Raw genomic sequence first — 25,590 nt, forward strand, 5'->3', positions numbered from 1 at the left:
GAAGTGAGTTGCACGATCAGCTGTGCTGTCACTGAGGTTACTCGTGGCCACCGCTCTCAGGTGGAGGACAGCAGCTGTGGCCGTGAGTAACCTGAGTGAAAGCACAGCTGTTTGTGCGGCTCACTGCAGTCACTCAGGGGATTTGCACGCTGCGACATCGCTAACGATATATCGTCGGGGTCACGTCGTTAGTGACGCACATCTGGTGTCGTTAGCGACATTGCAGGAGCGACGATCAACGATCGCAAAAACGTCAAAAATTGTTGATCGTTGACACGTCGCTCCTTTTCATAATATCGTTGGTGGGGCATGCCTCTGGTTGTTCGTCGTTCCTGCGGCATCACACATCGCTATGTGTGACACCGCAGGAACGACGAACTTCTCCTTACCTGCGTCCACTGGCAATGAGGAATGAAGGGGGTGGGCGGCATGTTTCAGCTGCTCATCTCCGCCTCTCCTCTCCTATTGGGCGGCCGCTTAGTGATGCCGCAGTGATGTCGCTGTGACGTCGAACGCACCTCCCCCTTGAAGGAGGGATTGTTCGGCGGTCAGTGACGTCGCTAAGCAGGTATATGCGTGTGACGCTGCTGTAGAGATATTGTTCGCTACGGCAGCGATCACCACATATCGCAAGAACGACGGGGGCGGGTGCTATCGCTCGCGACATCGCTAGCAATCGCTAGCGATGTCACAGCGTGTAAAGCACCCTTTAGAGCAGCACTTAAAAGCCCTATAGCAAACAGCGTGAAAGTGCTGCGATCCTTCCCTAGGAGACCAGCCACCAATGATAGGCTCCAGAGAAGGCTTGTAACATAGACAAATAGCAATAGACTATAGAATTCAATATTCCTTTGTTCTTGAGAAGTTAGAGTAGATTTTTAACATGAGGTTTTTACCAGCCCTTTGCCCCTTTTTTCCCATTTTTAGAAGATGAGAACCTCTTTAGTCTAACATTGTATTTCAGATATTGATTAGAAATTTTACAGATGAAGACATCAGGTAGATTAAAACAATTTCCATCACAGAGATTTATAGACAGTTAATACTATTATTATTTATTTTTAGAGCACCATTGATTCCATGTTGCTGCAGAATTGAAAGGGGTTTACATAGAAAATACATATATGAATTAGAATGAACAAAATACCAGTGAAAGACTGAAACAGAGCGGGAGAGGACCCTGCTTTATTAGGCTTACAGTCTATAGGGTAATTGGGAGGAGAGAGAAGGTTGGGGTTTGCGATAGCTCCAGTGGTGCTGAGGTGGCAGTGGGGGCATTGCAGGCTGTAAGCTTTCTTGAAGAGATGGGCTTTCAAGTTCTGTCTGAAGGTTCCAGTGGATGGGGGGTTGCTCAGGGTATGTCTTGAAGATGATTGAGTAAAGAACGTATGAGGGTGGAGGAAAAAGATTCACAACAAGAAAATTGACATGAAATTCATACACGGCAAATATGTAAAACAATGACATTTATTGGGATACAAAATACAAGAAAAAAGCAAGATGTGCTTACTATGTAAAAAAGGGACAGGGAGCAAAACACAATTATGAAGGCATGATGTGTGAGATAGGTAGAAAAATGAGTGACCACCACAGAGTGGTAGCACAAAAGGCAACAAAGCCAGCTGTAAGAGCAATGGAGTAGGTGCAATATGACCTGTGGGTATACAAGGTGTAGTCAACCACACAGATCAGGAGATATATATATATATATATATATATATATATATACCGTATATATATACCGTATATATATATATATATATATATAATATATACGCAGCTGTGGGGAAGATCTGGTACTATCTAAATTAAAGGGACTCTGTCAACTGGCTTTTGTCACCTAATCTGAGAACAGCATAATGTAGGAAAAGGGACCCTGATTCCAGTCATGTGTCACTTACTGGGCTGCATAGTGTAGTGGCCACAACCTCCAGCAGGAATACAGGGCCTGAAAACCCAGAGCGTAATCCAGTCACGGTGCCTCCGACAATCCACAGGTAAACAAACAAATGTAAAATGGAATACAGTAGTAGGGGAAGGTAACTAGGTGAGTTGCAGGAGTTGATTCCGTTGTCCAGCTATGTGTAGTGGCTAGCTTCCCAGTCTGGTTTGATTTTCATGGGGTTACTGCCAATTGCAGACACCCAGACCACATAATATAATTGTAAACGTAATAGGAAACATGATGGCAATATATTCCAAATGGGTCACTCAGAGGCAGAGATATGAGGAAAGCTGCCATTTCATAAATGTTCTGGAACCTGAAGGCACATCCCATGTCTGGCCCTGTCATAGGTCACCAAGTGGGAGGTATGTGGGAGGTACATGGGTTATTAAAAACCAAATTGGAAATTTTGGAGGGAGTTCTTCTCAGAGAAGTCACGTCCAGTAAACATGTGGGGAGTCCCGAGGAAACCAGGGGCTCCAGAGCGCCTCCCCTGTGCCGACCCAGCACCAGGCCTAATCACAAGGAAAAAGGTAACTGATTCATATGTAGATCTGCTTGCACCTATATCTTACTTGTAACTGCACTTCTGACTATAATAAGCTTATGGTGATTAAATATATAATTTAATCCTGGGTTGTTGTTTTATCTCGATCCATGAATCCCATGTCCGTTTGCTTGGTTTAGTATTACATGCTACCTTGGCTGGTTTCTGGCCCGATATAATCCTGCTAATGGATCATTTTTATATGTAAGAACTGGTGGCAGACTACCGGACCGGCAGAAATCTGTTTCACTGGGGTTAGTGAAAAGGGTCTGTCAGCCTGTCGGGGTTGTGAGCGAGTGAGGTGTCACGTCCGAGGTTGCGCGGCCCGCTCAGTCTCCCTCCCCATGCCTCACTGTGCCCACGTGGACAGGGGGTGTCAGTGTAACACTGCGCCAAACTGACTTTATGTACCCTTTGTGGGTGTGGAAAGTCACTTGTTGGCGGAAGTGACAAGGTCGTATCATGTGGCTCCGACGTATTAGAGACATCATGGTAGGACTGCGAGGTAAAGTTTCATCACATATTGGTGACAGCGGTGGGATGTCTGCGTGACCTCCATGGCTGTTCTTAACAGTGATAATCATCATAATATAAATAATGCTGGAAGCTATAAGAATTGATGTCTAGAAGGAGGAATATAGACAATTGTCTGTGTGCTTTGGCCATAAGTCATTAGTGTTCTCATTTTTTTTAAGAGTTTGGAGGCACACGAGTAGCAAATGTGGGGAAATAACTGGACTAAGAGGTTAAGGGATGATTTGTTCAGGATAGTTGTTATTGTGGTATGTTTGAAAGCAGAAGAGAAGACACCGGAGGTTAATAAAAGGTTGAACCAATGGGTTAGGGCAGGGATAAGAAGGTCGGGGAAGATGTGTAGCACAACCTCAGGTACTATTAGATTCTCTCACATAACAGGATGTTCTGAATTCTGAGACCAAGATCTTATTAAAACTGCATGTGTTTTTTGGTAAGCCTGCTGTATAGTCTTGCACATATGTAAGATGCTGCCAGGTATTGCAAAATAGTTGAAGCGTGATGGGTTTAATAACGCACTTTGGTTGAAAGCCATTCCGGATATATTCTAATGAGAATGTAAACTGTAAAGAGATTGGGATGTGTGATAAGGATATCGGGTAGAGATGAGCAGACCAGGCAACATTTAAATTTGTTTGTTCACCATTTTTTACCAGGAAATAATATTCACCGAGAAGTTATTCGCTGCTAGTGTAATGTCCCTTAATATACTACCTTAATATACCTTAATATATCGCTCGCCTGTCAAGAGGATTCTGAGCAAATGCATGTAAAGTCACAATGTCACAACAGGCGCCATGATCTTCCACATACAATCGGCAGAATCCTCTTGGCCCGCATGAAAGTCAGAAGTCCTGGTACAGGATGAGGGGCCTAGGGATTCCAGTGTGTGTGGCAGTGATCAGAGGATGCCGCAAGGACTAGATAGGTGGTGGTGAGTAGAAAAGGAGTAGGAGAGGTGAGCAGTAAGGTGAATGTAAGGATTTTAAAAAATGTTTTAACCTTTTGATGGCCCATTATAGTGCAGAAAAATGGCAGAAGGGTTGGAGCGAGGGCACAGTCATAGCGGAAGAAGGGACATGACAGGGGTGTGTAAAGCCAGGCACATATAGGGTTATTATGGAGTTTGGGTAAGAAGGGGTTAGCAAGGAATTTGTGGGCTGCTCGGCAGTATAGGGGGAGCTATGAGGATTTGAATAGGCAGGTGGTGAGGAGTCAGATAAGGGATTGGAAGGAAGTTTGTAGGGAGAGGTGGGGAAATGAGGTGAGGGAGTACCTTTATAAGAGGAGGAAGAGCCGTTGCGACATCCTGTCGTTTGGATCCAGGACCGGTGAAACACCCGCCCCTTATTAAGTCGTCAATAAAGAATAACTAAAAAAAATGAAAAATTAAAAAGATAAACAAATAAATAAAAAGATATATATATACTGTGTGTATGTATGTATATATATATATATATATATCTCTATCTCTCTCTCTCTCCATATATATATATATATATATATATATATATACCGTATGTATATATATATATATATATATATATATATAAAATTATTACAGTACAGACCAAAAGTTTGGACACACCTTCTCATTCAAAGAGTTTTCTTTATTTTCATGACTCTGAAAATTGTAGATTCACATTGAAGGCATCAAAACTATGAATTAACACATGTGGAATGAAATACTTAACAAAAAAGTGTGAAGCAACTGAAAATATGTCTTATATTCTAGGTTCTTCAAAGTAGCCACCTTTTCCTTTGATTACTGCTTTGCACACTCTTAGCATTCTCTTGATGAGCTTCAAGAGGTAGTAACCGGAAATGGTCTTCCAACAGTCTTGAAGGAATTCCCAGAGATGCTTAGCACTTGTTGGCCCTTTTGTCTTCACTCTGCGGTCCAGCTCACCCCAAACCATCTCGATTGGGTTCAGGTCTGGTGACTGTGGAGACCAGGTCATCTGGCGTAGCACCCCATCACTCTCCGTCTTAGTCAACTAGCCCTTACACAGCCTGGAGGTATGTTTGGGGTCATTGTCCTGTTGAAAAATAAATGATGATCCAACTAAACGCAAACCGGATGGAATAGCATGCCGCTGCAAGATGCTATGGAAGCCATGCTGGTTCAGTATGCCTTCAATTTTGAATAAATCCCCAACAGTGTCACCAGCAAAGCACCCCCACATCATCACACCTCCTCCTCCATGCTTCACAGTGGGAAACAGGCATGTAGAGCCCATCCGTTCACCTTTTCTGAGTCACACAAAGACAAGGTGGTTGGATCCAAAGATCTCAAATTTGGACTCATCAGACCAAAGCACAGATTTCCACTGGTCTAACGTCCATTCCTTGTGTTCTTTAACCCAAACAAGTCTCTTCTGCTTGTTGCCTGTCCTTAGCATTGGTTTCCTAGCAGCTATTTTACCATGAAGGCCTGCTGCACAAAGCCTCCTCTTAACAGCTGTTCTAGAGATGTGTCTGCTGCTAGAACTCTGTGTGGCATTGACCTGGTCTCTAATCTGAGCTGCTTTTAACCTGCGATTTCTGAGACTGGTGACTCGGATAAACTTATTCTCCGCAGCAGAGGTGACTCTTGGTCTTACTTTCCTGGGGTGGTCCTCATGTGAGCCAGTTTCTTTGTATCGTTTGATGGTTTTTGCCACTGTACTTGGGGACACTTTCAAAGTTTTCCCAATTTTTAGGACTGACTGACCTTCCTTTCTTAAAGTAATGATGGCCACTCGTTTTTCTTTACTTAGCTGCTTTTTTCTTGCCATAATACAAATTCTAACAGTCTATTCAGTAGGACTATCAGCTGTGTATCCACCAGACTTCTGCACAACACAACTGATTATCCCAACCCCATTTATAAGGCAAGAAATCCCACTTATTAAACCTGACAGGGCACACCTGTGAAGTGAAAACAATTTCCAGTGACTACCTCTTGAAGCTCATCAAGAGAATGCCAAGACTGTGCAACGCAGTAATCAAAGCAAAAGGTGGCTACTTTGAAGAACCTAGAATATAAGACATATGTTCAGTTGTTTCACAATTTTTTGTTAAGTATTTCATTCCACATGTGTTAATTCATAGTTTTGATGCCTTCAATGTGAATCTACAGTTTTCAGAGTCATGAAAATAAAGAAAACCCTGTGAATGAGAAGGTGTGTCCAAAGGTTTGGGCTGTACTGTAATAATATATATATATATATATATATATATATATATATATATATATATATATATATATATATATATATATATATATATATATATATATATATATAAAAAAAAAGGAAAAAACAATGAAACCAGGGATTCCCAGCCGGACTGCCATGCCGGTACTTGCCTGACTTCAAACTGGACTGGCAGCACCTCCCATTATGAATAGGTGCGTATCTGTTCATAATGCAATATATAAGAAATAGAAAAAAATAGAAAAAACAAATTAAAAATTTAAAAGTTAAAAAATTGGAAGGGACAGTACTGTGACAATGGTGAGCCCCGAGTCGGAGTGGTGCGACTGGGGATGGTTTCTGGTGCTGTTTTTTTCAGTGGTTTAGGCCATCCAGGATCTCCTCAAGGAAAAGGTTATGGTTATGGCGGTTTAACAATTTTGAGTATGTTATTAATTGTAATTAATAAAGGCTGCTGTGGTCGTATATTTCCATCGTCACTCAGCATTGGTGTTATTTGTGCATGGGGACAGTTTACAATACCCTGGTCATGCTAAATCCGCACAGAAGCAAAAAGCATTTTGGTGAACGTGGATTTTTGTAGATTTCTTGCAGTAGTGAACCAGTAGTAGCAGTGTAGTAAAGTGTAGCAGAGTAGTGAACCATGGACAATGTTCCCCTATAATCCCCAAATAAATTGCAGTATGCAATTTACAGGTTTTTCCCCTCTAGGTTTATTCATAGGTGTCATCTGAGTCTCCAGCAATAGGCAAAGATGCACAGATTTAGCTGGATTTTTGTTGTCATCTCAAGCTGTTTCAAGAATGTTATTGCTGCTTATTTTTAATATATTACTTGCGGTCTTACGGACCATATATGAAACATGAACTACATTCTTCATGAACATAGAACATAGATTCCTTATTTACAGTGACATGTGTAGGTAAGTCAGTTCTCCTGCCTGCTATGAAGATGAGAAGGTGAGATTCAATGAGTGACTTTTTGAAAATTGGTGCCAGCTGACACCAACCCCGTTTTCAGGTGAATATGTGTCCTTGGACACACGTTCAACTGAAATATATGGCAAAACAGAGGTCCACCAGCTCCTTGTGCTGCAATAGCTGTAGTGGCTGCTAGCCTATCAGAGGCAAGCAGCTGATGTCCGCATACCTATCACTTGCGGCAGCAAGGAAAGATAAGAATAATCATTAATTTTTCTGTGTTTAAATGGGTTTGAGGAGAGCACTAGGAAGGGGAACACTATTACAAGAAGGGGCCCCGGATGGGGAAGATTATTAAAGGACGGGAACCAGCATGAGGAACATTTTTAAAAAATAGGGGACATTAATTTATTACTGAATATGGAATATTATTATAGAACTGGGGACATTGCTAAAAGATGGGGCTAAAATGGAGGACATTATTACAGTAGGGGGAACGTGTTAAAGGTTGGGGCCATTACTATACGGATTGTCCACTACTCGGACAACCGCTATGTTTCCCCCACCATTAAAATAATAACACATACTGTAGACTGTGAGCCCTCGCAGGCAGGGTCCTCTCTCTTCCTATACCAGTCTGTTTTGTATTGTTAATGATTGTTGTATGTATACCCTCTTTCACTTGTAAAGCGCCATGGAATAAATGGCGCTATAATAATAAATAATAATAATACTCACCTTTGTTTTCTTGGCCTTTTTTCTCAGAATATGGATGATAACACAAAATCTTTTTAGTGGTTGGGTGAAGCCATTTATTGTCAAACTACTGTGTTTTCTCTTTTTAAATCATAATGACAACCAAAAACATCCAAATGACCCTCATCAAGAGTTCACATACCCTGGTGATTTTGACCTGATAACATGCACAGAAGTTGACACAAATGGTTTTGAATGGCTAATAAAGGTAACATCCTCACTTGTGACCTGTTTGCTTGTAATCATTGCGTGTGCATAAAAGCTGAGCGAGTTTCTGGGATCCAGACATCTTTCACCCATCCACTGATGTTTCTGAATTGTGAGTCATGGGGAAAGCAAAAGAATTGTCAACAGGTCTGTGGGAAAAGATAGTTGAACTGTATAAAACAGGAAAGGGATACTAAAAGATATCCAAGGAATTGAAAATGACAGTCAGCAGTGTTCAAACTGTGGTTAACAAATGGAAAATCAGGGGCTCTGTAAAAACCAAACCACGATCAGGTAGACCAACAAAAATTTCAGCCACAACTGCCAGGAAAATTGTTTGTGATGCAAAGAAAAACCCACAAATAAAATCAGCTGAAATACAGGGCTCACTGAAAACTAGCGGTGTGGCTATTTCAAGATGCACAATAAGGAGGCACTTGAAGAAAAATGGGCTGCATGGTCGAGTCGCCAGAAGAAAGCTATTACTACGCAAATGCCACAAAGTATCTCACCTATGATATAGAAGGGTTAATACGCCAAACCGCACAGAGACAAGCCTCAAAACTTCTGGAACAAGGTAATTTGGAGAGATGAGCCCAAATTCGAACTATTCAGCCACAACCATACACGTTACATTTGGAGAGGTGTCAACAAGGCCTATGATGAAAGGAACACCATTACTACTGTAAAGCACAGAGGTGGATTGCTGATGGTGCAGGGATGTATGAACTACAAAGGTACAGGAAACTTGGTCAAAATTGAAGGAAAGGTGACTGCAGCACATTATCAGCAAATACTGGAGGCAAATTTGCACTCATCAGCCAATAAGCTGTGCATGGGACGTACTTGGATGTTCGAGCATGACAACGATCCAAAACACAAGGCCAAGTTGACCTGTCATTGACTACAGCAGAACAGAGTGAAGGTTCTGGAGTGGCCATCTCTTTCTCCTGACCTCAATATCATTGAGTCAGTCTGGGGAATACTCAAGCTCGCAGTTCATGCAAGAAAGCCCAGCAATTTACAGGAACTGGAGGCATTTTACCAAGAAGAATGAGCAGCTTTACCATCTGAGAAAATAAAGAGCCTTATTCACAACTACCATAAAAGACTTCAAGTTTTCATTGATGGGGGTAATACACGGTATTAAGAACTAGGGTATATGAACTTATGATCAGGGTCATTTGGATGTTTTTGGTTGTCACTATGATTTAAAAAGAGAAAACTCAGTAGTTTGACAATAAATGGCTTCATCCAACCACTAACCATGAGTGATAAAAAAAGATTTTGTTTTATCATTCATATTCTCTGAAAAAAGGCCAAGAAAACAAAAAATCTGCTGGGTTATGTAAACTTTTGAGCACAACTGTATAAGTGTTATTTTACTGAGCGGAAACATAGGGATTGAGAAGAATAATGGACAACCCCTTTAAAGGATGGTGGACATTGTTAAATGATGGAGGTTGGGCTGCGAAACATTATTAAATAAAGGGGCCAGGACAGGGGCCATTATTACATGGCCAGAATGGGTAATATCGCCCCAGTTATTTGTCATGTATCAATGTATATGTATTCAAAATTTATACTGGACAATGTAAACCAGAATTTGATTCAGATTATGCAGATATAATCCAGACTGCTGAAGAGTGCTGAAGAATAAGAACTGTTTTGATATCCAGTCAAGATAAAGCCCAACAGCTGGGGCTGGTATTCTTAGGCTGGGGAGACCCAGCTTAAAAATATTGGCCTCCAGCCGCCCGGAATTGTCGCATCCATTAGATGCAACAAACCTGGCGCTTTACCCTGCTCTTCCCGACGGCCCTGGTGCAGTGGCAATTAGGGTAATAAGGAGTTAATAGCAGCCCTTAGCTGCCACTAAGTCCTAGATTACTGATGACAGCATCTATGACACCTGCATCTCTAATCTGTAAGTGAAAATAAACAAATACAAACACTGAAAAAATCATTTATTTGGAATAAAATACAAAAAAGCACCCTCTGTCACCACTTTATTAACCCCAAAACCCTGCAGGTCCGATGTAATCCACTCAAGGTTCCTTGAGCAATTCCAGCGCTGCTATATCTCGATCACAGCGCGCAGCCATAGACTACGACTGCCCGCTGTGAGTGCAGAGAATGAATAAGCTGCGATGAGCGATGACTAGTTGCAGGGAAGACACTGTCACACAGGCTGGGGGCGCATCTCACTGCAACCAATCACAGAGGCCAGGCCGGCGGGTGGGTGGGGAAAGCAGTGCATATGTATGAGGAAAGCTGAGCAGAGGCTGCAGGAGCATACAACCGTGCGGGAGCAGTTTACAGCCGGGCTGGAGCCTTGGTAAGTATGAAGTACTTGTGTGATGCCCCTGGACTATTCAGGTCGTCACAGGGTACTGCACAAACAGCCCTACCCGTACAGTATTCAACACCCCATGGTTCTGGGTCTCTATCCTACAGGACTGCCTCCATTAGCATTCACAAATCCTAGATACGCCTTGCACCACACCTGTCAGGCACACCAGTGGGCTGCTTAAGCAGGAATAGGGCCGCCCACCTAGGGGTCAGACAGGGAGGTGGGAGGTGTCAGTTGAGTTGAGTGGTAGCCATCGAGCTGTGAGGAGCTCTGAGGAAGCTGGGAGTTGGAGCTCCCAGGGTAGAAGTAAACTAGGTCGCAGATGGTGGTCTGGACCTAGAGGAGTCGGACCCCCGGTCGCAGGGGATTGAGGCTAGGTGCTTAGGACCTGTCAAGGAAGACGGTCAGCAGCTTGGTCCAATCATGGTCTGGGACCGAAGGTACGACGGGGTACACGGATCCTAGGTCTGGGAGAAGCTTCAGGCAACCCGGCAATTAACCTGTGGAGAACGGGGCCTTTATGGACTGTTCCCACCAGATCAGATATCGGGGGCACTAGCACAACGAGGGGAATAGGGCTTTCCTAGCAAGCAGCCCACTGAAATCCCAAACGTGAGCTCCTGAGAGGATGCTCCTCCACTTAGCCACAGTGGGAGGCGGGGCCCGGACAGCTCCAAGCTGCCGGGCCACAACGGACAATCTAAAACTTAGTGCCAGGAGGCAGGTTACAGACCACCTGCAGTACTATGGGGGACGGGACCCAGATGATTTCCCCACCGAGAGGCAATGGCGTTCAGAGACTTGGTTTACCCTGTTGTCAGTGTCTGCTTCGTTGCTGAGTGAGTACCCGACTGGATCCTGCACTGCGTCCCCGCATCTCTCACCAGAGTCTTGGTGCTTATCCCTACCTGTGGAGGGCAACGTCACCAAGCTGCCCCACTCCATTACCCTTGGTACTCCCAATGGCAGCGGCGGTACTCTCCAATTACCGCACACCACGGGTGGCGTTATGAACTACACCAAATCCCCTGTAAATACCCCCTTTACATTTGAGTGTGGCCCCTAAGCCCCCGGGTCCGGAGAACCTCGAGCCACGAATGATCACCACCCCCGGATCTGAGCAGTTCGATCCGCTGCTGGGCGGCACACCTCAAATTTCTGGCGTCACGAACAGGATACGAACTGGGCCCACTAACCTGGGTGACGTGCGCCTTGAAGAGTGAAGCTGCGTTTCAGGGGTCTCGTTCCCGCCATTTTCTGCCATCTTTGGCGCCAAAACGCCATCTTCCAGACCAAAAGCGTGCAAAGCCGAAGCCCCGCCCTTTGTTCTGTGAGTTTGCAAGGACCGGAAGTTCCCAGAGGGCCCGAGCGCGACAGTGATGGGCTGGTGAAAACCGAGGGGGCGTGACGGCATGTAACAGCGGAAGTGAAGCAGGGACGCCGAGCTGCCTACTCCAATACCGGCAGCGGACCCTCCAGTGCCCATTTGTAGAGAACAAGCTGCAGAGTCCCAGATCCCATTCAACCAGGCCATGGCAGCGGTTACCCCAACCCCGACCACACTCGGCCGCATCACCGGGTCCGTACCCCGATACTGTTACGGTTGCTGTGGCACTGGAGACTATGTTCGGATTTCTTGCTACTGCACATGTGCAAGCGCTGGAGACTAAGTCCTATCTTGGAGCCATTGCACATGTGCGGGTGACATCATCGCTGACATGAGGTCACATGTCTCTGACACCTTCTAAGCTGATTGGCCGCTGGTCATGTGCTTGTGACACGTGGTCACATGTCTCTGACACCTTCTATGCCGATTGGTCACTGGTCATGTGCTTGTGACGCTTTGCTCGGTGATAGGCTAGCGTGACGTCGTTGCTGTCGTTCTGGCAGCGGATTGGTTCTGGTGTCCTCCATCTTGGATGAGGCACATATTCTATATAAGACCCTGACGCATGCCGCCCGGCGCTCAGTCCTCTTGGTTCATACATGAGAGTAGACGCTCTGTGCATGTCCCTCTAGGCATCTCTCTGTCTATGCTAGGTGAGCGCTACCGGCAGGGTAGCGTTCTTGTACCTTACAGCTTCGGCTGCGGTCCGTATCCTTACATCTTAGTGGAGTGGACATAGGCAGGTGCCTGAGGCACATGGTCCGGCTGGGCCTTGTGATTCTACTCGTAGGTGGACATTGCCGCTAGGGTAATGTTCCTTATACTGCGTCTGGCAGTTGTTCGTATCCTCGCACACTAGGGGAGCGAACATAGGTAGGAGCTTTGTGCGGCTTGTGTTGCTGTCCGTCTCTTTTGCACTACTAGTGGAGCGGACCTAGGCAGGTGCCATATCTAGTGGTTCGTGTCCTCGCACACTAGTGGAGCGAACGCAGATATGAGCTTTGTGTGGCTTACGCTGCTGTCCGTCTCCTGGCACCACTAGAGGAACGGACCTAGGTAGGTGCCATTTCACACTCACTGCTTTTGTCTCTGTGATCATTAACAGAGACCATACCACACACCCTCCGAGTAAGGGAGGAATTGCTTTATGTCCTAACTATATGCCTCTGTGAGTTTAACAGAGGTATTGCAATCTGCACTTGTGCTACTACTATTTACAGCGGCACACTTATATACTCTTCCTCACTCATTAACCTATCCCTTTTACGTTAATGCTAAATACGGTAGTCACTGTGACTTTAACAGTACATGCCGTGATTGGCTCTAGTGTCACTGAGACGTATCAGTGTCAGTACTGCTTCCGTAGTACAAGATACCCCTTATCCTCTGCCATAGTCTGCAGCAGAGACTTTGCATGGTGGACCCTGACTGTCTGATATCCCTTTGGTTTTTATAATCAGACAGCCCCCGTAACAGATACGGAGCACCCGGAATCTGCACCCCCAGCAGCGGAACTGACGGTTCTTTTACTCACCACAGTGGAGATGAAGCCTGTAACGATGACGGTTCCACCTCTGTGTGGCCGCCCGGTAGTAGCCGTAGCCGCAGGAATTCGTATGCAGTAGCGGTAGCTGAACCAGGATGGCTACCCACCAGTTTTGTTGAAAGTTAGAAAATGACTGTTTGGACTGTCACCTTTGTTGAACGTTCTCCAGTGTTCCAAATGGAGGGGGCTGTTGGGGATCGGCTGAAGGGTCCCTGATGGAAGGTGACAGGAAAGTTATGCTACAAGTAGACTGTGCCATCCTTGTTGAACCTTTTTCCAACCTTTGTTATAGGGAAAAGACCATCAGGGCCTTGGACAGTGCGGTGCTGGTAGACGGCACCAGGAGGCCCCGGTGGGGGTTAGCGCAAAAGGGCAATGGCTACCAGGTTGCTCAGGACTGTAACCAGAGTCGTCCTTTTAAATCCGGGACTTCAACCCTGTCACGGACCCCAAGTAGGAATGCCACGGGTCAGGTTTGTTTGGGTGGCGGGTTAATGGGATCCGGGACGTTGGAACTGGACTGTCACAGAAAGGGGCTGCAACGGAGCAGGTTGAGCCCCCGCTACCAATGCAACCGGTAGAGTTCCATAGTTTAAAAGATGAACTTTGGGAGTTTGACGAAACATTGAAGTAAATGTGCCTCCCTTATGTGGGATGAAAACTGAAAATGTTAATAAAAATGTTATTCCTTTTTACCTTGCAGTTTAAAAAAAAACAAAAAACCTCTGGATGTCCTGCAGTTTGGGGACAAGCTACGTTTAGCCAAGGGGAAATGTGATGCCCCTGGACTATTCAAGTCGTTACAGGGCACTGCACAAACTGCCCTACCTGTGCAGTATTCAACCCCCCATGGTTCTGGTTCTCTATCTTACAGTACTGCCTCCCTCAGCATTCACAAATCCTAGACACGCCTTGCACCACACCTGTCAGGCACACCAGTGGGCTGCTTAAGCCGGAATAGGGCCGCCCACCTAGGTTTCAGACAGGGAGGTGGGAGGTGTCAGTTGAGTTGAGTGGTAGCCCTCAAGCTGTGAGGAGCTCTGAGGAAGCTGGGAGTTGGAGCTTCCAGGGGAGAAGTAAACTAGGTAGCAGACAGTGGTCTGGACTTAGAGGAGTCGGACCCCCGGTCGCAGGGGATTTAGGCTAAGTGCCTGGGAAGTGTTAAGGAGGACGGTCAGCAGCTTGGCCCTATCATCGGTCCGGGACCAAAGGCACGATGGGGTACACGGACCCTAGGTCTGGGAGAAGCTTCAGGCAACCCGGCAATTAACCTGTGGAGAACGGGGCCTTTATGGACTGTTCCCACCAGCTCAGAGATCAGGGGCACTAGCGCAACAAGGGGGATAGGGCTTTCCTAGCAAGCAGCCCACTGAAATCCCAAGCGTGAGCTCCTGAGAGCAGGTTCCTCCACTTAGCCACAGTGGTGAGCGGGGCCCGGACAGCTCCAAGCTACCAGGCCACAACAGACAATCTAAAACTTAGTGCCAGGAGGCAGGTTACAGACCACCGGCAGTACTGTGGGGGCTGGGACCCGGACGATTTCCCCCCTGAGAGGCAACGGCGTTCAGAGACTTGGTTTACAGTGTTGTCAGCGTCTGCTTCATTGCTGATTGAGTACCCGACTGACCCCTGCACTGCGTCCCTGCATCTCCCACCAGAGTCCCAGGGCCTACCCCTACCTACGGACGGCAACGTCACCAAGCTGCCCCACTCCATCACCCTGAGTACTCCCAATGGCAGCGGCGGTACTCCCCAATTACCACACACCACGGGTGGCGTCACGAACTACAAATACCTATAAATACCCCCTTTACATTTGAGTGTGGCCCCTAAGCCCCCGGTTCCGGAGACCCTCGAGCCACGAACGATCACCACCCCCGGATCCGAGCCGTTCGATCCGCTGCTGGGGCGGCACACCTCCTTCATTTTTATTTTCTTTATTTTTATTTTATTTTTTTTTTAATTTCTCGAGTGCCGGATCCACATCAAACACCCGGAATCCCAGGCCCGGGTCTGGCACCCAGGCAACTTTGAAACCGTGCGGATCCGGACTTTTACAGTCCGAGTGCACCCATCTCTAGTCATACATCATAAGAAGATGCCATACTAAAAACTGCTGAGTTCAGGTTCCTACGCATGCGCCATGAAGTATTATAATTGTCCTTGCACAGGTCCTATCTTCTGGGTGTGCCACTTCATTGCAATGCAAATTGATTTGTGGCCATGAAAGAAGTAACTGCATTGCATTTATAGTGTAGCTATTATATTCAGTATATTATGTAATTATCTGTTAAAGAGGATCTGTCACTAGGTAAAAAGTGGCCAGTTTTTAGCCATATTTTATTCCCTCTGCACCCCTGAGTATTATATTGTTGTTTTTTGTGTTTTTTTTACTTTTACAAATGATTCCAGAGATTTGGGGCTTTATGTTTAGTACTATTTTTTTGGGTCTTTACCAAGTGGGTGTGGCTCATAGGATTCTCTGGGGGCGTGTGTATAGGCTGTTTTGCATTATTACCCTGCGAGCCACACCTTCTTTGATAGGGTCATAAAAATTAGCACTAAGTTAAAAGGCCCGTATCTCTGGAAATGTATGGTGGACTTTAGGAAAACAAAAAACAGAATACTCAGGGGGACAGCACAATAAATATAAACACAAAAAATGGATACTTTTGACATGGTGACAGGTTCTCTTACGGCTACTTTGTGTCCATCCTTTTTTATCTACAAATGGAAATTTTGCTTTTGAGAACAAGTCAAAATACGCTGAAGTAAATAAGCATTAGGAAGAAATTTTCCTTAAACACTCAGATGTAAGCGATCCCTAAGAACATTGCTATTTTTCTTACGTTGCCTCCTCATTTCCAGTTCTGGTTACTCAGGCTCATCACAAGGGTTTATGAAGCCGTTTATCTCTCATTGAAGACATCTGGAGCTTCCTCTACCTTATATTAAATTAGATAGATTACGCTTCATCTAATTGCAGCGCAATCACTTGAATAATAGGGAAACTTTAATTGATGCACATAATGTAAAGCTGCAATAATGTACTAATTGACTGCCCGCCCTACTTTGATATTTGTTTTTTACATTTTAGTAATTATCTAAAATTTAGTTAATATAGCTAAAGGCAATTTAATTTCATAATTAAACAACCACTGTTTTCAGCAAGTCCTTGCACAGCAAGGAAAATGTAATCTTAACTTAAAGGGATTTTCTACAAATATAGTGATATATAAAAGTTATGGAGCTCTAATGCCTTCTGATTTCTGTTCTCTAATAATAGCGTTCTAACTTCTAAAGCCATGCAACCACCGCACTGATAGCCTGGTGCAGGGAGAAAATGAACTTTATTCTACCCAGCAGCTTTGGGCTTTCAGTTATTTATAGGTGCATCGGCATGGCTTCATTAACCACTCAGTGCATAGTAGTGAGGCTGTAACCACTCCCCAGTACTAACTGACAGCTGGCTCCACAGGATTGTATGAGTAAAGAGCTAGCTATCAGTCAGTGCTGGGGAGTGGTTACAGCCACCACTCACTATGAGCGGTCATTGAAGCCACGCCTCTATGACTGAGAGACTGCGGCTGCTGAGAGGAATAAAGTAATTTCCTCCAAACAGCCGAGATTTTAGTGTGGCGGACATATGGCTTTAGCATGCTATTAACTTGCCCGATAACCCCATATTTGCAGGTTCATATCAGTTTTGGCATGACAGGTTCCCTTTAAAGAGCACCTTTCACAACATATCACTTTAAACTAACTCATGTTAAAGTGGGTGAAAAACTTAAAATATTATTTTCATTTTATTATTCTGCTCTCCGTTGCTCAGATATGGGGTGCTACATTTAGGGAACTCATACGCAAATTTTCTCATCAACCAAGAGGGCATTTAACAAACAAGATTATTACTGCAAGTTATACAGTATAGATGCAGAATAAATATTTACATCCAGTGACTTACCAGAAGCATTTCATCTAATTAGAGTCATTCTCTTTTGTTCCTTTGTCTGGTCAGATCTTCATGTCTTCCAGCCACAACTCATCTTGCCAGACTGATCATCACAGCCCTGAAAATAACAAGGCTCACAGACAGAGGCGGATTAAGAGAAGCCAGGGCCCCGGGCAGTTTAGGTTGCATGGGCATTTACACAGAAAGATAATTGTTGAAATAGCATTCTTAAAGGGGGTTTTCCCACTACTTTTTCACCCCCTTGCCATATATCATAGTTTTTCTAAACAATACCTTTTGTAATATTGTATACTTGTATTGGTTATATAGTGCATCTCATCAGGGATCACTTAGTACTGGATTGTTAGGCAGATTCTTCTTCCTCCTCTGTTATGTCCAATACTTCCTTTTCCTGCACAGAAATCAGACAAAAAGAAAGGAAATTGTCACTGGGCTCTTTATTGGTGGGTATAGATATTTTGGAGTGAACCCCCATTCTGCCTTAGGGAAGCTGAGCTGACAGTTTTATTCAGCAGTAAAAGCAGGGGCTAGATGGGATGGTACCTACCCTAGGCTACTCTGACACTTGCTATCTCCCAATAACTTCAGCAGCACAGGATGGAGAAAGGAGGGGGTGAGCTAAGTGCTGTTTCACAGGCTGCAGCATTGTATGATGGAACTTGTAGTAATAGCACAGAGTAAGCCTGGGGAGAGGAAGGGATTGATGTGAACATCAAAGCTACTGCTGGAAGACACCAAGTGATGGTATCTGCATGATAAAAGGTTTATATGACTGTAATAAGACTATGGATGCATTTAGTGGCACATAATAGCATGATTGATGAATAACAAATGAAATGAGTTAGGGTAGTGAATAACTTATTTAACATATAATTAACCATTGTGTAACCCACCATTCAAAATATAAATTGATAAGTCTCCACTGTGTCCTCTTAGACTATAATTAGCCATTTTTGCTCTGCCCAACAAAAATATAAATTAATTAGCCACTGTACTCTTTTCCGACAATTCATTATCATTCACTCTCCTGTGTCCTCAACCTCCAATCCCCCAACACTGTACACCTCCCCAATTTATTATAATTACATGTTCTCCAATTGTTTACAATTATGTCTTCCTCTTAATTCATTATTACTACATACCCCCAATTCATTATGCAATGTCCTCTCACCCATCCCCTACCAACAATTCATTATAATATACTATACAAAAAAGGGGTGTAGTCCAGCTCACTAATCCGCCCTGCTGGTTAGGTCCAAATCCTGCACACGGAGAATGGTATGGCAACCAATCAATTGTGGAAAAAGAAGGAGAATTTCCAGCGCCAGGAAGGAAAATTAAAAAATTATTTTTTTATTAAATAAGTTTAATATTAAAAATCCAGCAGGCACAGCATGATGTCGGGTGACCAACAGAACTGTTCTATTGGTCACCCGACATCATGCTGTGCCTGCTGGATTTTTAATATTATACTTAATTAATAAAAAAATAATTTTTTAATTTTCCTTCCTGGCGCTGGAAATTCTCCTTCTTTTTCTACAATTATAATATACTGTGTTCTCTCCCACCACCAATTAATTATACAGTAATATAATATGCGCTCTCCCATCCGCCACCCTCAATTATACTGTGGTCTGACCCATTCCCACACCAAATCATTTTAATATACTATGCTCTCTCCCACCCAAAACTCCCAATTCATTTTAACATACTATGATCTCTCCCACCCCCAATGCATTATGATATATTGTGCTCATGAAGTGATGTGCCAGGGAGGCCTTTGGCTGTGTAGTCGTGGCTTCTAGGCACATCCCTGGTTCCATCACTCCTTTCATGTTGGGGGCTAGCTTGCTGAGACAATGGAGATCAGTATCTTCGTCGGAGAGTGTACAAACAGTCCTCAGGCAGAAGTTGCTTGCAATAAAAGATAACATTTATTGGCACCATACAAATCCGGACAGCAAATACGGCAGTTTTCTGTGGAGCTGGGGACAACCTGTCCAAACGCGCCCTCTAGTGGGGATATGCCCTGGGTAGTCCTCTTCTCCGGGCTCCCACTCCTAGGTCAAGCACACACCGGACCCACACCAGCGGAATCAGACCTCTGAGGTTGCGTACTCCTCCGTTACTCCGGCGTCCCCTGATGTTCCGCTCATACACACTGCCACCGATGGTCACACACTGCTGTCCCGGATCCGACTCCCTTCCACCCACACAGACCTTCCCTAGTCATACAGCCGACTCCTCCTCCCCGGTGGCAACAGCCGCCCCACCCGGCCACTAGGGGGTGCCCTAACATCAAAATACAATACAATACAATATAAAAGAATATAACACTTTTAATAATAACGTTTCCGGGATAACTATGCTTTCTTTTGCAGGGGGTCTGCTCACCCACTGCATACCTCCGCTCTTAAAACCCGAGCCTCCCGGCAAGGCTCTTAAGTATAAACACACATTAAAACAAAAACCTGTTAGGTTAGTCCACAACAACAGCGGCACCAGTTCAGCGGCGCTCCCGGTCCTTGGGGCGCTCGGAGGCGCAGCAGCGCTCCCGGTCTCTAGGTAGCGCCCGGAGGCTCAACAGCACTCCCGGTCTTAGATGGCGCCCGGAGGCTTCAACAGCGCTCCCGGTCTTTAGGTGGCGCCCGGAGGCTCAACAGCGCTCCCGGTCTTACGATGGCGCCCGGAGACGCAACAGGAATAACAACTTTGCAACAGAACTTCTGCCGGTTAAACAACAGCACCGGACTTCAACAACAGGTGGACGGTAGGGACTTACTCTGGGGGCCAGGCCCGCTTCCATTCCTCCGCTTGTGCCTGGATGTAAGCTCCCAGAGACTGTCCCGGCTGGCGGCGGATCCTCCGAAAGGACACGGGGGCAAACGGTGGCTCCGCTGACGCAGCTGCTTCTGCTCCCGGTGGTGGTGGTGGCGTCGCTGCCCGAGGTGGTTGTGGTGCAGGTGGCGGCACATCTAAAACGATGACCGGCTTGTTGGTTACACTTTGGGTCACCGCTACCACTGGAGGAACCTTCTCCGGATCAGCGGCCGGACCAGATGATGTCTCCGGGGCAGCGGACAAGGTGCGCCGGGGTTGAGAGGGTGCGGACGGGACCGGTCTTGGATGGCTCCGGCGCCGCTCCTGCAGTTCCTCCCACTCCAGCTCCTGCTGCCACTGTTCCGCTTCCCGGGCGGTCGGCATTCGGGAGACGCCTACAGCAAACAGGCCGCGGCTTCCTGCGTCCGGCAAGAACTGAACTTTCTCGCCCGGCCAAAGAGTATGGAGTCGTTTGGGCAATCCTTCCACGTCCAGATGAACTCTGTTATAGAAGTAGTCATCTCCGGTCTCTACTTCTCGGATAAACCCATATCCCTCCTGCTGGTTGAACTTTACGACCACTCCGGTGGTCATCTGTAGAGCCAGCTCTTCTCCGCCGGGACCGGCCAACATCTCCCGGAATGTGGTTTCGGCCACCAGACGTCCCCGGACAGGGTCAGGCACCGGGGACGGAGCTCTGGGGTAGGGTACGGAGGGTGGAACGATGACCGGCTCCCAGACAAAGCCCAGGTGGTCCACTTCCAACTGCTCAGCGAGCTCTTCGGCCGGCACTCCATATGAGGTGGTTGGAGTAGCAGCGGCGGCACCCAGTTGTGGAGGCTCCCAAGGGGCGTGCGTGGCATATGTGGCCCGGACCTCCGTGATGGTGCCCCCGGTCTTTGCATCCCACGTTGTTTTCCAGGATACTTTCTCAGGCCGTGTGGAACCTCCCGGTCCGATTGGCAGGTCCACAAGAGAAGCTTCGCTTGCAGCCGCAAACTTAGGCCGTCCCCGGCCTAGGCTGACCAGAGCCATGGTGGTGGCCAGCTCCTCTGGTTGCCCCGACATGTTCATCTCTGTCTCCTGTATGTCCAGTAGCGACGGAGTCGATGCTGAGTCTGAGGAAAGAGGAGGCGGGCCTTCGTTTCCCGCTCTTAAACAGAATCCTCCCCCAGCCTCACGCATCATCTTGACTCCTCCGCGGCGGTACTTCTTTTTCTTCCGAACACCGCCCACTTCGTATGTCTTCAATGCCCTGGAACTGGCACCTCCCCTCTTTGGGCGGAGTACTCCGTGCCTCTTCCTCGGCACCGGCCAGCCCCAGGCTCTTCTTTTGGCGCCAACTTTTCGCGCCCTTTCTTCCACTTCACAGATAACGGCCCTTTCGCCGCCATCTTGTACCCGGTCCAACGCCTTGGGCACTTCTTCATCCCACCATGGGACTGGAAATCTTCTCTCATAGCCCGGATACGGTGCACTCGGCACTACTTGGTCTCCGGCTTCTTGGGTCCCAGGCAGGGGAATCGCATCCTGCCGACTACGCCACATGAAGTGATGTGCCAGGGAGGCCTTTGGCTGTGTAGTCGTGGCTTCTAGGCACATCCCTGGTTCCATCACTCCTTTCATGTTGGGGGCTAGCTTGCTGAGACAATGGAGATCAGTATCTTCGTCGGAGAGTGTACAAACAGTCCTCAGGCAGAAGTTGCTTGCAATAAAAGATAACATTTATTGGCACCATACAAATCCGGACAGCAAATACGGCAGTTTTCTGTGGAGCTGGGGACAACCTGTCCAAACGCGCCCTCTAGTGGGGATATGCCCTGGGTACTCCTCTTCTCCGGGCTCCCACTCCTAGGTCAAGCACACACCGGACCCACACCAGCGGAATCAGACCTCTGAGGTTGCGTACTCCTCCGTTACTCCGGCGTCCCCTGATGTTCCGCTCATACACACTGCCACCGATGGTCACACACTGCTGTCCCGGATCCGACTCCCTTCCACCCACACAGACCTTCCCTAGTCATACAGCCGACTCCTCCTCCCCGGTGGCAACAGCCGTCCCACCCGGCCACTAGGGGGTGCCCTAACATCAAAATACAATACAATACAATATAAAAGAATATAACACTTTTAATAATAACGTTTCCGGGATAACTATGCTTTCTTTTGCAGGGGGTCTGCTCACCCACTGCACTCTCTCCATCCCCTAATTCATTATAATATACTGTGCTCTCTCCATCACCTAATTCATTATAATATACTGTGCTCTCTCCATCCCCTTATTCATTAAAATATACTGTGATCTCTCCCACCCATGAAGCATGATTTCCATTGCCCAATAAATATACATTAATCACTGCAATTCTTCCGCACAAGTCATTATAAGTTCCTGTCCTGTGTATAGCATACCTTTCCCACTCCCCAATTCTTTATAATTCCCAGGACAGTATCCTCTCCCACCGCTCCAATTCTTTATAAGTCCCTGATAGCATCCAACAACCAGGTTTAGACATGGGTTAGAAATTCTACCACATGTTCAGACAATAAAACTAATGGATCAATTCTGGAAAAAGGAGGATATAAAAGGAATTTTTCCTCCAAAATAGGAATAGAGTCAATCTTTCCTATATTAGAATCTCCTTTGGATTGCACAGATGGCACCACTTTGGATGAACTTTCAGATTCTTCCATGGAATTATATACAAATTCCAATACTAGAAAGAATACTTTACATAATTTTTCTAAGGCCTGTTATGTTCTTCACTGATGTGTTAAACACGTATATGTCCCTCCGTGAGCCGTGATTCACGGCACATGGTGATTGTCCATGTGCAATCCGTGATACGTGATCCGTACTCCGTGATTGCACATGGACATATACTCGCCTGTCCCGGCTCCTGCTGTCTGTGGTGCTGAAGAGTCCCGCGGTGCTGCATCCAGTCCCCGCTGTCTCTCACCTCTGCAGCTACTTCCGGGTCGGCTCTGGATGCATAAATGAATATGCATGCCATAATGAGCCGGCCAGGAAGAAGCAGAGAGCAGAGACAGAACAGAGCGTCGCTGGAGAAGGTGAGTTGAAAAAGCTTTTTGTTTTCCAAATCCATGTTTTTCTGGTATGTGTGCAGTGGGTGAGCAGACCCCTGCAAAAGGGAACATAGTTAACCCGGAAATGTTATTAATAAAAATGTTTTATTTGTATGTGCATGTGTATTGTGTTAGGGTACCCCTAGTGGCCGGGTGGGACGGCTGTCACCACAGTGGGGAGGAGGAGCCGGCAGAGACAAGGGGAGGAGAGAGCAAGGGTGTGAGGAAAAGATTAGATCAAGGGAGCAGTCGTCTCGGGGACAGGAGCGGAGCAGCAGAGCCGGGGCAGAGTGTGGGAGCTGGAAATCAGGGAAGCCGGTGAGAAAAGGAGCGGGCGGAACCTCATAGTGTGAAGCAGTCCGGTGTGGGTCCGGGCTGTGGGTAGCCAGAAGTGGGAGCCGGGCGAAGTGGAGTAGTCAGGCACATCCCCACTGGAGGGGACGCAAGGACAGGCTTCCCCCAGCTAAGAAAGCGTATCATCACCTTTATTGCTTTGTTTGGGACTTTGTGAAGAATAAAAGAATGTTTGTTCATTGCATCGAACCCTGCCTGAAGAGTGTTTGTGCGCCGGATAACATCTGCATCACCACCACACTCTGCCCCACCAAGTCATCTCCTGTCCCCATAGTGACGGTGGAACCAGGGGTAAGCCTGATTGCAAGGGCCACGACTACCAGGCCGGAGGCACCCCTGGCACCCCGTTACATGTGGCGTAGTCGGCAGGATCCGAGTCCCCTGCCGGGGACCCAGGAGGCTGGAGATCGGGTCGTGCCTGAAGCACAGGATCCGGACCGTGATACAGGATTTCCAGTCCCGTGGTGGGAAGAGAACCTAGTACCCGTAGCGTTGGACCGGGTACAAGATGGCGGCAAGGAGGCCGTTATCTGTAAGGAAGAAAAGGCGCGAAGAATTGGCGCCAAAAGAAGAGCCTGGGGCTGGCCGGCGCCGAAGAGAAAGCATGGAGTACTCCGCCCAAAGAGGGGAGGCGCCAGCTCCAGGGCATTGAAGAAGAAAAAGAAGTACCTCAGCGGAGGAGTCAAGATGATGCGTGAGGCTGGGGGTGGAGTCCGTTTAAGAGCGGGAAACGAAGACCCGCCTCCACTCTTCCCAGTCTCAGCGTCGACACCACCGCCATCTCGGGCAGAGACGCCATCACCCCCAAGAGGAGCTGCAGCAGCTGTGCCGGTGGAGCCGCCTTTCGCCCCTGTGTCTTTCAGGCGAATCCGCCGCCAGCCGGGACAATCTCTGGGGGCCTATATCCAGGCTCAAGCAGAGGAGGAGAGCTGTGCACACTGGTGGCCGTCCAGAGGAGGAGAACTGGGCACACTGGTGGCCGTCCAGAGGAGGAGAACTGGGCACACTGGTGGCCGTCCAGAGGAGGAGAGCTGCGCACACTGGTGGCCGTCCAGAGGAGGAGAGCTGTGCACACTGGTGGCCGTCCAGAGGAGGAGAACTGGGCACACTGGTGGCCGTCCAGGGAATGGAAGAGGGCCTGGCCCCCAGAGTAAGTCACCACTGCTGATCTGTTGTTTAAGTCCGGCGCCGTTTAGCCGGCAGAAGTTCTTTTAAAGTTTTACGGGCCGTTGCCCCATTCTGTGTGTTTGTACGGGCAGTCGCCCCATCTAAGACCGGGAGCGCTGTTGCCAAGCCTCCGGGCGTCCATCTAAGACCGGGAGCGCTGTTGAGCCTCCGGGCGCAAGTTGAAAGAAAGACCGGGAGCGCTGCAGAAACCGCCGGGCGCGGGACTGGTGCCCTCTGTGTGGGTGCTGCGCCTATTGTGGACGGTATTGCAGACTTTACGTGCTTCTGTGTGTTTTAAGTAAGAGCCGTGCCGGGAGGCTCGGGTTTTAAGAGGGGAGGTATGCAGTGGGTGAGCAGACCCCTGCAAAAGGGAACATAGTTAACCCGGAAATGTTATTAATAAAAATGTTTTATTTGTATGTGCATGTGTATTGTGTTAGGGTACCCCTAGTGGCCGGGTGGGACGGCTGTCACCACAGTGGGGAGGAGGAGCCGGCAGAGACAAGGGGAGGAGAGAGCAAGGGTGTGAGGAAAAGATTAGATCAAGGGAGCAGTCGTCTCGGGGACAGGAGCGGAGCAGCAGAGCCGGGGCAGAGTGTGGGAGCTGGAAATCAGGGAAGCCGGTGAGAAAAGGAGCGGGCGGAACCTCATAGTGTGAAGCAGTCCGGTGTGGGTCCGGGCTGTGGGTAGCCAGAAGTGGGAGCCGGGCGAAGTGGAGTAGTCAGGCACATCCCCACTGGAGGGGACGCAAGGACAGGCTTCCCCCAGCTAAGAAAGCGTATCATCACCTTTATTGCTTT

General features: G+C 47.2%; 1 protein-coding gene and 1 long non-coding RNA gene across 4 annotated transcripts in view; one reads left to right on the plus strand and one right to left on the minus strand.

Annotated features, from left to right (window-relative positions):
- ARHGEF25 (Rho guanine nucleotide exchange factor 25) overlaps nt 1–25,590 on the plus strand; it is a 517,568-nt gene that overhangs the window by 65,602 nt on the left and 426,376 nt on the right. The gene's annotated exons all lie outside the window — the stretch shown is intronic.
- The window catches only part of LOC142292035 (uncharacterized), a 104,317-nt gene continuing 79,649 nt past the window's right edge, over nt 923–25,590 (minus strand). For both annotated transcript variants that reach the window (XR_012750566.1, XR_012750567.1), the window contains exons 2-5: nt 17,639–17,756; nt 17,357–17,462; nt 4,303–4,398; nt 923–1,362 (exon numbers count right to left, since the gene is read on the minus strand). This is a non-coding gene — a long non-coding RNA (uncharacterized LOC142292035). The remainder of the gene's footprint in view (nt 1,363–4,302; nt 4,399–17,356; nt 17,463–17,638; nt 17,757–25,590) is intronic.

This window comes from Anomaloglossus baeobatrachus, chromosome 2 (assembly GCF_048569485.1).
Source record: "Anomaloglossus baeobatrachus isolate aAnoBae1 chromosome 2, aAnoBae1.hap1, whole genome shotgun sequence".
NCBI classification, from domain to species: domain Eukaryota; kingdom Metazoa; phylum Chordata; class Amphibia; order Anura; family Aromobatidae; genus Anomaloglossus; species Anomaloglossus baeobatrachus.